The sequence below is a fragment of the Anabrus simplex genome, chromosome 8, assembly GCF_040414725.1.
Source record: "Anabrus simplex isolate iqAnaSimp1 chromosome 8, ASM4041472v1, whole genome shotgun sequence".
Lineage (NCBI taxonomy): Eukaryota > Metazoa > Arthropoda > Insecta > Orthoptera > Tettigoniidae > Anabrus > Anabrus simplex.
The window spans coordinates 227738410-227750981 of record NC_090272.1 but is presented as its reverse complement, the minus strand read 5'-3'; the positions used below and the strand labels follow the sequence as shown (position 1 = coordinate 227750981).

General features: G+C 40.2%; 1 protein-coding gene across 1 annotated transcript in view; it reads right to left on the bottom strand.

Moving 5' to 3' along the window:
- Ldsdh1 (Lipid droplet subset dehydrogenase 1) overlaps nt 1–11748 on the bottom strand; it is a 132938-nt gene extending 121190 nt beyond the window's left edge. Inside the window, exon 1 of the mRNA XM_067152747.2 lies at nt 11725–11748. The gene's annotated coding sequence lies outside the window, so the exon portion shown is untranslated. The remainder of the gene's footprint in view (nt 1–11724) is intronic.
- Nucleotides 11749–12572: the final 824 nt, after the last annotated feature.

Genomic DNA, 12572 nt, shown 5'->3' with positions numbered 1-12572 from the left:
ACAGTGCAGGCCATGTCTTGTGGCTGGTTGTCATCTGAAATAAGCAGCCGTTGATGGACGGCCATGACTGAGAGATATATTTATGAACATTTGATTTTCGCAAAGGGAAAAGTGGTTTATTTTTCTTTTGTTATTGATTTTGCCTCCTACCGACACAGACAGATGTTATGGCGACGATGGGACAGACAAGACAAAGTCTACGAATAAAGCTATGCGGCCTTTTAGAAGAAGCAGTTTTCCACATTTTGACGTCCTATGGGTTACTAATATTTTCGTGATTACAGATGCACTGTTTTTGAAACAAATTATTCAAGTTAAGAAAAACCGCAGCATTTGCGCAGTGTGAAAATGCAGGTGGTCGGAAACAACGTGAATCGGGTATATGAGTGTTAGAAGGTTGGTCATACTGATAAATCTTTTTTTCTTAATCTGTTTACCCCTCCAGGGTTGGCTTTTCCCTCAGACTCAACGAGGGATCCCACCTCTACCGCCTCAAGTGCAGTGTCCTGGAGCTGGTGGTTTTTGGTCAGAGGATATAACTGGTGAAGAGGACCAGTACTTCGCCAAGGCGGCCTCACCTGCTATGCTGAACAGGGGTCTTGTGAGAGATGGGAAGGTTGGAAGGGACAGGCAAGGAAGAGGGAAGGGAGCGGCCGCGACCTTAAGTTAGGTACCATCCCGGCACTTGCATGGAAGAGAAGTGGGAAAGCACGGAAAACCACTTCGAGGATGGCTAAGGTGGGAATCGAACCCACCTCTACTCAGTTGATCTCCCGAGGCTGAGAGGACCCCGTTCCATTTTTAAAATGTCATGGCTAACACAGGCGGACCATACTGATAAGAAATTGGAAAAATATAATTAGATATTTCAAGCCGTTTTGATTTTATCAGCTGCTGATGTTAGCCAATCAGATTGTCTCGTGGGCGACTTCATATGGGCTTTGCGAGGCGATGTTGCTAAATCCGCAAGTGGCTTACGACTGGCTTGAGAGCGCCAATAGAAGAAATAAACTCTGCCAGAGTTGTGTAGTGTTTTGTATTGTGTTTTGTTTTGTTTTGTGTTTTGTTTGTTCTCCCCCTCTTCTTCCGGAAGAGAGATTAAGTGTCGTGTTCTCTACTTGAAGACTATGACAATCTGATTTTCATTTTTGAGGATGACCAAATGTTGTACCAACAAAGGTCATTTAAATAAATTTAAAAAAAAAAACTCCTCCAGGGGAGAGACTTGAACAAGGAGCTCCTTACTGATAGGCTAGCCGCATAGCATTGGCTGTAACCCACGGTGTGTTAGTGTTTGATGCTCAATTCTCGGCATGGGTCCCTCAGGGCTTACCAAGCCACGTGAAGATTTAGCAACATCGCCTCATAAAGCCTATTTAAATTCGCCTGCGAAGCAATCTGATCGGCAGCTGATGAAATGAAAACGGCGCGAGATATCGACGTAATTTTTTCAAATTACTTATCAGTATGACCAACGCTCTAACGCTCACACCATCCTATATATCTTGATTATCTTCAAAATTATTAAAATGATCTTCATACGATCACATCCAACTAAAAGAATGAATAATAATAATAATAATAATAATAATAATAATAATAATAATAATAATAATAATAAAGAAATCAACTACCACCTGGATTCAAGAAGTCAAGAAAGACCTGGAAAGGAACAACATACGAGAAGAAGAATTATTGGAAAGAAATATTTTTAGGAAGAAAGTCTTACAAATGTAAGGATTCCAAGGGAGGAAGGAAAAGAAAACAGGCACACAGTGGACTGAAGACAGGAAAAAGAAACACAGTGAAACAATGAAAGAATACTGGAAGAAAAGGAAAGAACAACTAAGGAGGAACAATTGAAACGCAAGAAGAAGAAGAATTGTGATAGTACATATATCACACCCTCGTACTGTATGTAGAAGTTAGAGATATTATTGTCAGTATTCGATTTATTATTATTATTATTATTATTATTATTATTATTATTATTATTATTATTATTATTATTATTATTATCAGTATTTCATTTGTATATTTTGTCATTAACCTTTGTAAGCTGGAAGGTAACCATATATGTAGTATGAGTAATTTGTTTTGCATGAGTGGAAAAACATTGCTATCTTGGACTCTAGTAATTCGTATGACTCATGCGGACATCCCAGTGTCTGATGAGATGTGTTTGTTGATGTTGTTGTACTAGGAAAGTTCTATGACTCATGTGATATACCCCAGCGTTTGTTTATGTCTTGGGAGCATGAAGAAGTTCAGGGCATGGTCTTGACTATAGGATCACTCATGATTGGCTGGCAAGGACCAATCCAGACGTATTATGTGAGAGGAAGGGGAATGCTGATGCCTATAAAGGTTGATCAAACGGCAAGAACCTGACTCGGTACAGACAAGAAGGAGTACTGACGCACTGTACGAGAAGGAAGTAGTGCTGATATACGGTATTCGAGTGACACGGCTACAATGGACTGGACTTCAAACGTTCGCGGAACGTAGTCTTGTTATGTTTGTGGAAAGTGGCTGATCAACAAATTGCGGAGAGCGTACGCATTAAGTGTTGTAGTACTTGTGGAGGTCTGGCATTATATGTTGGTGAAAGCTATCTCAGACTTACCATAATTTATGTTGAGGATCGACAGGCGTGTGTTGCTCAAATGTATATATCTTTACAACAAGTGTTAAAATATGTGAACACAGTATTACAAGGTACAGTATCTGTGTGATGTGATAACTGCCGATTATGAGAATCGGCAAGTAGTATTGATACAGAGACAGTGAAGGGTATTTATCTACATATATGTACATTGTTCATCGAACTATCTACAAATGGTAGTTTAGTTCTCTCTTTCGTTTTCCCACTGTTTTCATTGTTGTTGTTGTAAATATGGAGTCTTCCAGCAATATTTTATGTGTGTATTATATGTATAATGTTGTGTGTTGATGAGGTGCTCATGCACGGATTTTGTTAAGAATATCGTTAGCTATTTTAGAATCAGTGGAGTTATTGATGAACCTATGTGCAGTTCCTACCTATTTAGTCGTTTTCAGGAGGTTAGGTAAGGCCTGCAGCAGATGTATTAGTACGCAGCATTATGTACACGCCCTGGGATATAAAGTTTATCATGCTCTATCAAAATTCGAGGGGTCCATTCTGGTGAACTCTGGCGCCCATACTACGGACATTTCGATCAATTTTTATTAAGTTTTTATATATTTTTATTTATGATATATTTTATGATATTCAAGAAATTATTTATTAGTATTCATCAAATTGTTACATAATAAAGCAGATATGAAAAAAGAAATGCTCGACTCTTTAGCTGAGTCGTCAGTGCAGCTGCCTTCGTTTCAGAGTGCTCTAGGTTCGATTCCCAGCCAGGCCAGCAATTTTAGCCGCGTCTGATTATTTCCTCTGGTACGAAGGTTGGTTGTTTGTGTTTGTCTTCATTCAGTCATTTCCACACGCACAAAACATTTCACATGACCAACCACCGCAGAAACACAAAACGCTGAATAATTCCCTCAGCACAGGGTTGGCGTCAGGTAGGGCACCCAGCCATAAAACTAAGCTTAATTCTCATTTAATGTGAAATTCAACAGGAAGAAAGGTCAGGAAGAAGCAGAAGAAGGTAAAAAAGAAATAACAGATGTCTAGATTAGATAAACTTGAGGTACTAGAAAGGAGAATCATGAGAAAAATCTTAGGGCCTGTGAAAACAACAGAAGTATAGAAGTTAAAATCTAATGATGAAATATACAGGAACATAGAAAACATAACAGAAACCATAAGAAAAAGGAGATTGCAATTTTTTGGACATATTTACGAAATTGATGACTCCAGATTAATAAAAAGGATTTTCAAGTATTTTTGGGACAAACAGACAACAACTATCTGGATTCAAGAAGTAAAGAAAGATTTAGAATGAATTAATATAAGAGAAGAAGAAATTATGGACAGAGAGATTTTTAGAAAGAGGGTAGTAAGCATGGAAGTATTCCAAGGAAGATTGAACAACAAACCTGGTACGAAGTGGTCCAAGGACAGAAAGATCAGCATAGTGAAAGGATGAAAGAGTATTGGAAGGAAGAGAAGAGAAAACAACAAAGTATGAAGAACTGAAATTGGCACGTGGTCCTTAGCAGGCCTCATCGGAAAGAAGAAAGTACAGGTTGCTTTACGTCGCACTGACACAGATAGGTCTTATGGGATAGGAAATGGCTAGGAGTGGGAAGGAAGCGACCGTGCCCTTCATTAGGGTACAGCCCCAGCATTTGCCTGTTGGAAAGATGAGAAACCACGGAGGAAAAATCTTCAGTCATTGCTGTTAAGGGGGGAAAATGTTCATACAAGTATGTTAAGTCCCCTCTGTGTGTTACCACAGTACACATTAAAAATACATGAAGGAATGAATAAGGAAAGAAATAGAAAGTAGAAAAATGGGAATGACAAGAAAAAAGACAAGAGGACGCGTCCTCAACTTTCCGTCAAACGTTCACCCCCTCCACTTTCCCCATCCCTTTGCATTATCGCCTCTGTCAAGAATCCCCAACCCAAGAGATTATTCCGCCCCACCTCCAGACACAACATTCTCATCTTACCCAAATCCTTCTTACGTCATACCTCAAAGTCCAGCTCATCTCTAGGCCGGGGAGTGGACGTGACCACTACAAGGTTACAGAGGTTCGAAGGTGAAGGAAAGTGACCTTGACCTTCGCAAATGTCGCCTTCTAAATATGATATAACTTTAGAACAGATTTAGTGAGTAAGGCTTCATGGGTTGGTTTTCTGCAATACAGGCAGTTCGCGCAAATACTTATAAAGGTCTGTACTTTTGAATGTTTTCATTTTTTTAGCGAGAAATACGCGAAATTGCAACATTTGTATTAAAAATGAGATATAAATGCGAAAACAACAGTTTTTTTCAAACAATTATTCATTTTTGCCTCTAGAAAATTAACCCGAGGAGTTTTTTTTGCAACCTCGGACTACCTGCAAATGCTGTTGGTTGGTAAGCTGAAATAACCATTGTTTGCCCGGGTCCTACCAAGACTGCAGTTGCTGTGCGATATTTCAGGCAATACGATTTAATTGTGTCCCCCTCTGTGGTGTAGTGTTTAGTGTGATTAGCTGCCCCCCCCCCCGGAGGCCCGGGTTCGGTTCCCGGTTCTGCCATGACATTTGAAAAGTGGTGCTAGGGCTGGAACGGGGTCCAGTCAATCTCGAGAGGTCAACTGAGTAGAAGGGCGGAAGAGGTTCAATTTCCTCCTCAGCCACCCTCGAAGTGATTTTTCGCGGTTCCCCACTTCACCTTCAGGCTAATGCCGGGATGGTACCTAGCTTAAGGCCATTGATTCTTTCTTCCCTCTTCCTTGTCTAATTTCCTTCCGATCTTCCCATCCCCGCACAAGGCCCCTGTTCAGCACAGCAGGTGAGGCCACCTGGGTGACCTCCCCCCAACTGACCAAAATCCTCTCACTCAATGGGATTAACGGGAGATTGTTAAGAGCAATCAAAGGCATTTATGTTGAAAATTGGGCTGCGGTGAGAATTGTTGGTAGAATGAATTTTTGGTTCAAGGTACTTAAAATTGTTAGACAAGGCTGTAATCTTTCGCTGTTTTGGTTCATAGCTTACATGGATCATCTACTAAAAGTTATAAACTGACAGGGAGGGATTCAGTTAGGTGGAAATCTAGTGAACAGTTTGGCCTATGCTGACGACTTGGTCTTAATGGTAGATTATGCTGAAAGTCTGCAATGGAACAATTTGGACTTGAATATTGGTCAAGATTAAAGAGGGGAGACGGTAGGGAAATATTACATTTAGCGTACCAACGTCAGAAGAAACATCTACACGATGATTATCGGGTGAGCAAGATGAAAAGGATGCTAGGTAGAATAGGAACGGGAGATTACTGGAATAAAGAGATTCAAAACGAAGAAAAGAAATTGAATAAGAAAGTAACTGTTAGAGTAAAATATATTCAGTAAGTGATGATTATGTCGGAATGTAGGACGATAAGAAAATTACGGGAATTCTGTGAAGTTAGCAAAATGGTGTCAGTAAAGAAAGACTTACGAGATATGGCGTTGTGGCTAACGGGTATCTATAAGAATCAGAGTCTAAGAGGGAAACATGAAGATAATTGTTGTTTGTTATGTGGATAAATATTAGAAGAGGAACATTTGTTGAGAGTGTGTAGGGAAACAGACTCACTCAGGACCAAATACCTCGGTAGTGATTTCAAAGCAAAAATAGAAAGGGAGAAATAATTTTAAATAATTATAAAGTTATTTAAAAAGAGAATGGATCGCACTGAATAGGGTAGCAAAATTTATTGGTATAGTAAAAAAAAAGTGGGGCAAAATAGAATAAAATAATATAAGAACTACTTCAGCTTAGGAAGCCTAAAATACACGTCGTTCTAGACCAGCGGTTCTCAGCTGTGGTACGCATGCCCCCAGGGGTACGCGAGCAACCTTCAGGGGAAAGTTAATACAAAATTGAAATATGGAAGTAAATAACTAGAAAGTTAAATACCGTATTTATGCGAATAACCCCCGCCGCCGAATAATCCCCGCACCCTAACTTAAGGAAGGACCATTCTGAAAAAAGAAATGGAATGAACTAAAATTCCTTCCATCAAAAGAGTAACGTAGGCATAAATAAACATTTCATACCACTCTTCGAGCTCCGCGTGGTATTTACGCAAATATGAACATGACGGATATAGCTACTTTGCTTGAACATACCTGAGATGATAAAAAAATTAGCAAGTAGGCCTTCTTAAGTGACAGATATTTCATTAATCTGAACTTGCAATAGGATCGATTCGCTGTAGATCGGAAAATTCTTTCCCTCTTGCATCACTAGAATCCTCTCTTAAATTACTTACAAATTCGTCGCACTCCACGTCTAAGACACTTCTCACACGCGGTCTCTTTTTACTCGGATAGTAACACGACCAGTGGTGGATAATTCTTTACGAGCAACGTAAACACTTTCAACAGACACACCTGCGAACTCTTTTGTTACTTTTGCGATACAATAAAACCTCGTTAATTCGAAGTCGTAGGGACGCAACAATGTGATTTCGAATTAATTGCCAACTTGTAATTCAGAAATGCCAACACTTGCCACGTCAGGAAATATTCTAAGAGCCGTTAATGCTAGCAATTAACATTGATTCACAGTTTAAACCTTTCAAATGCCATGGAAAGACTATTTCCGAAATGTATCCAACAAGGTGAATTTACGTTATTCAAATAAAGCACTTGGATAAATCACTGGCAAACGTAACCTCATGCAACAAAAGAACAAAAACAATATTCAAAGACGAGGGCAAATTATATTGGCTCCCCTGTGCAAGTGCCTTATTTATTGGATTACTGTAATGTTTGCATTTTTAGATGCCTTGTACTTGCACCGTAACTTCGTGGCTTATTGAACTTTCCTATGACGAGGGGAGGATGTCTTTCGCTTCCGTTTGCAATGCAACACAGTACATTGACCCCATCTCCTTTAAAACCATAAGTCCGTTGATCTCGGCATTTTAAAAAAATGTAGTTTCATCGGCATTGACAATATTGTTCGGTGCGTACGAACTGATTATAATTATCAGCCACGCTTTTTTGCCAAATGTCGGCATCGCCAGTGTTCGTGGATTCTGCTTCTCCGCATACTGCCCGTTACGTGATGTTGTGGCGCTCTTTAAAACGCTGAATGCAAACGAATTACGATTTAACTCAAATTTAGCAACTATGAAACACACTGTAGTCACACCGAAGCGAGTGAAAGTGGGGAAAGCTACCCCTGCACGTTCCGGAAGACGCGTTCTATCGTGACGCCGAGAAAATTCGAATTTAAATTACTCTGTAAAATAGTAATTTTAAAATGTAAAGGTAGTTTTGAATTAAAAGTTCGAATTGTTTGCCGCTTAAATATGACATATAAGGCCAGTTTTCTTCCACCTGCGGTTACACAAAGCATAACTGAACACCCAACATCGAAAACTACATGGCAACCTTGACGGAAATAAAACCCGCACCCCAATTTCGGGCCTCAAATTTTTTAAAAAATATGCGGGGATTATTCGCGTAAATACGGCAGGTACAGTATATAGCGAGACACTCTTCACTTTAAAGTTTCACCTGGACTACGACACATCAGAAAACGTTGTCACGCCATATAGGCACACACATCGCATTAAAATGTTGATGGTGTCTGAATTTTAGAATTATGATCGAACATTTTTCGTCCTTACTTATTAATTTGATATTTAGGCTAAAATTTACCTTTTTGTGAAACTTTCATATAAACAGAGTATACTGTGTTAGTTTATTGTCATCGGTACCGACATATACTCTTAAATTTCTTGTGATGTTTTATAAAAAGGTATTTAATTTCACAATCCCTCCTTCGATTAAAATCCAATAAAGATGTATACAGCAAGATGGAACCGATAACAACAACAATTAGAAAAAGAAGATTGCTCTTTTATGACCACATCTTCCGTATAAATAATGGCCAGCTCACAAAGAAAATCTGGAATTTTCTAAAACCGAAGGCATCTAAGTTGAGATGGTTGAGATGAGAGGATAAAATGAAAGGCAGGGTTAGTTTCAGAAGGATGGTGAAAAAGCTATCAGAGTTTTATGACCGGGCGAGTTGGCCGTACGGTTAGGAGCACGCAGCTGTGAGCTCGCATCCGGGAGATAAGTGAGTTCGAACCCCACTGTCGGCAGCCTTGAAAATGGTTTTCCGTTGTTCCCCATTTTCAAACCAGGCAAATGCTGGGGCTGTACCTTAATTAAGGCCACGGCCGATTCCTTCCCATTCTTAGGACTTTCCTGTCCCATCGTCGCCATAAGACCTCTCTGTGTCGGTGCGACGTAAAGCAATTAGAAAAAAAAAGAGTTTTATGGTGGAGACAGAACCCAGAAGACGGAGGAGCGGAAGAAAGCGCTGATCAATGGGCTCAAGAGACACTGGCAGGATGTCAAAGCCGGCAGACGAACAAGACACAGACACTGAAAATGAGATTGGTTGTTAACACGCAGTCCGTAGAGGCTCAATTAAAAAAAAAAGTTCAAATGCCTTATTAATTAGCCAGGTAGCCTATTTCGTGGGGGTATATTCAACTTCTAGCCATAAGTGAGGGGTACAATCTCATAATAGATGAGAAGCTCTGCTCTAGACTATATAACATTGTTAACATCTGGACCAAAAATAAATAAATAAATAAATAAATAAATAAATAAATAAATAAATAAATAAATAAATTAAAAAAAACTACAATGTAGAGATTGGGTGTAAATAGTTATCAGGCTAAATTTTCATGTTTAACGGATAAACTAATTGTAATAAAGAAAACCATCCATGTATCAAAAACAATTTGGTTTACAATAATGGTTACTCGCTGCCCAGTTTGACGTTATTCAGAACTGGGGGTAGAAGTATTCTATTCAATAATTCGTTACTCCGTCAAGGACAGCGAGTTGCCATTTCCTCTTCGTCCGCTGTTCTGGATTTCGTCGTCTAATGGGCGACATTCTTTCTTGTTCTGCTAGAGGGGAGTGTAGAGTAACACTGTTAGCCGAGGCCCACTGCAAAGCACTTGTCAAAGTGGCTGAGTTCCGTTTCTGATATTGTGACGGCCGTGAGAATGTTCAATTGTTTCCCCAATGACAAATTGTGGCTCGTTTCTTCCATGGCCGAGTGGCCTTGCGTGACCGAAATTGGAGGGATGGGCGAGAATGGCAGCTCATCATGTCCTACCTCATAGTGGGTGATGGAACTCCACATTCACCCGCTGAAGGGGGAACATCCTTCACGCTTGAGGTCATGACACTAAAGTCTGGCACCGAAGCTCTTCGAAAACCCTAAAATTAGTTAGAGGTACGTACAACTGTTATTATTATGATGCATTTGCGCATAAGACCATCAGCAGTACGCTGAGTACTTGCAGGCGTGTATTTGCTTTCCTTGGTGTCCATATTGCTTTTATTCTTTTATCGTGGACTTCCTTTCTGTCTTCAGACCAGGTTGTTCCAGTCGTCTTCTTTGGTCTTTCTTCTTCGTCAACGTGCCACTTGAGAATTTTGGATCTGAAGATTACTCAGTTTCTTCTGGTCTAATTCCTGCCTGTTTCAGATCGGTTTTTATTTCGCCAATCCACTTCATTATGTCTGTTTTCGCTTTACTACTGTTTTCATAGAAATCGACTGGAATCTTTTACAGTCTTTCTGGATGTATTATTTTAATATGTCCATAGAATCTTAACCACCGGGCGAGTTGGCCGTGCGATTAGGGGCACGCGGCTGTGAGCTTGTATCCGGGAGATAGTGGGTTCGAATCCCACTGTCGGCAACCCTGAAGATGGTTTTCTGTCGTTTCGCATTTTCACACGAGGTTGTAGCTGAACTAAGGCCACGGCCGCTTGCTTCCCAGTTCTATCGCCGTGCTTTCACATCGTCGTGATGGTGCAACGTAAGAAAATAATAAATATTATTTATATTAAACATTGAGGAACTTCCGTGGTTCAGGCGGCACCATGGTTCAAATTCCGGTCACTCCATGTGAGATTTGTGCTGAACAAAGCGGCGGTGGGACAGGTTTTTCTCCGGGTACTCCGGTTTTCCCTGTCATCCTTCATTCATTCCAGCGACACTCTCCAACATCATTTCATTTCATATGTCTGTCATTAATCATTGCCCCAGAGAAGTGCGACAGGCCTCCGCAGCCGGTGCAGTTCCTATCCTCGCCGCTAGATAGGGGGTTTCATTCATTCCATTTCTGACCCGGTCAAATGACTAGAAACAGCCTGCGGATTTTCATTTTCCGTTAAACGTTGACATTAGATTAAGGGATACTATTTTTCACATTCATACTCTGTACATGGAAGGGCACGCACGAGAACATTACTGTACAACAGTGGTTCTTAACCGTTTGAACACTACCACTTGTTTTCTGCTGGCCTTCAAAACACCCCTTCACCTTTATCAAAGAAGCTTTTTAAAAAATAAAGTTTAAAAATCGGTTGTGAATAGCAATTAGGCTCAATTGTAATGTTTGATTTAGTAATAGATAAATTAATAATTAGACTTGCAGTAAATTATTATTTTATCCCCAGTTCCAGGCGACCAGAAGTGTAACAAACGGTTATTTTTGCGTAACTGCCACATCTGTCACTGCTACAAGAAAGTAATTGTGAAAAGTAACAGTTAAAAATAACGTCCAACGTTACCTTTTATTCGTCACGGCTTCAAGCTTGTCTCCTTACAGCTGTGTTGCGAAGTCCCATTCATTCACTCGCACATGCGCGCACGCATCACTGCACTGTTCAAATTCGGTGCAACAAAACACGCATTCCTGTTTGGTTTGAAGTTAACGAGAGGCAGACATCGGATGAAATGAGAAGACAACATAGTGTCTTGACAATATCCCGATCAAAGATAGAAGACAAGAAAATATGATGATCTGTCTACCAAACCTCGACACAAACCGGTACAAGGGGATCGATTAACTAAAATGAAGTAATGTTATGTTATCTATAATATCAATATGGAAAGTTAGCACACTAATTTATTTATACAAGAAAAATTATACGGGTGAAACTAATAATATTATAATGTAGGTAACCCAAGCGATGTCGGAGTCAACGATTACCCCTGAGCAGTTGAATATGTCTTAACAGTTTGCACTTTACTTACCAGATGACAGCAGCAACTTAAACAAATACACGATAGAGTATATTATACACTATAGTGTATTTCACTTAAAGCGATCTCCTACGAAAGTGCTCTCACTTGGAAGACATGCGTACTATCTGAATCTCTGAAGGTCACATTCTGTGTCTGTAAGCTGCTACTAGTGACAGTTGCCACTTTCCAGTTACCGGTACTGTTTTCACTAGTACGTTATTCTGTTGTCGTTACTCGGTAACCTGTTATTTTTTGTCCGCGTTACATCTGTAACAGTGACAGTCATGTAACTTTGACAAAGTAACTACTACGTTATTTTTCAGCCATCTCTACAGGCGACTCAGAACTAGGAGACGGAAGTATTCTAATCTATTCTCTTCTAAAAGTTTCAGCTCAGTTCAAGCTTGTGCTTGAAAATATATTACATAAACAAATTTTAAAATTAATAGATATCTTAATAGCTATTACCACTAAATGTTTTCATTCCTCCCCTGAGGGGGGTGGCGGGCCGCCTAGAAGGTGACGCCGTCTCTCTGGCCAGGAGAATTGTATCGGAGAAGGTGAGAGGTTGGGCGGCCGTGGCCTATACTAGGAACTGTCCTAGTGCAGGAGAATGGGAAACCACGGAAAATCAATCTCAAGACAACCGACGGTGAGGACCAGCCCCTCTTTGTCTCCCGAATACAGAGGCGTAGAGCCACCCCTTCTCTGTACGGTTGGTCGGTCGTAGTGCAGAGCTGTCGGACCACGGACCAGCCGTGTCCACTTCTGGGCCGAGACCCACTCTGCTCCGCCAAGCAATAACAATTATTATTATTCTTATTCTTCTTCTTCTTCTTCTTCTTCTTCTTCTTATT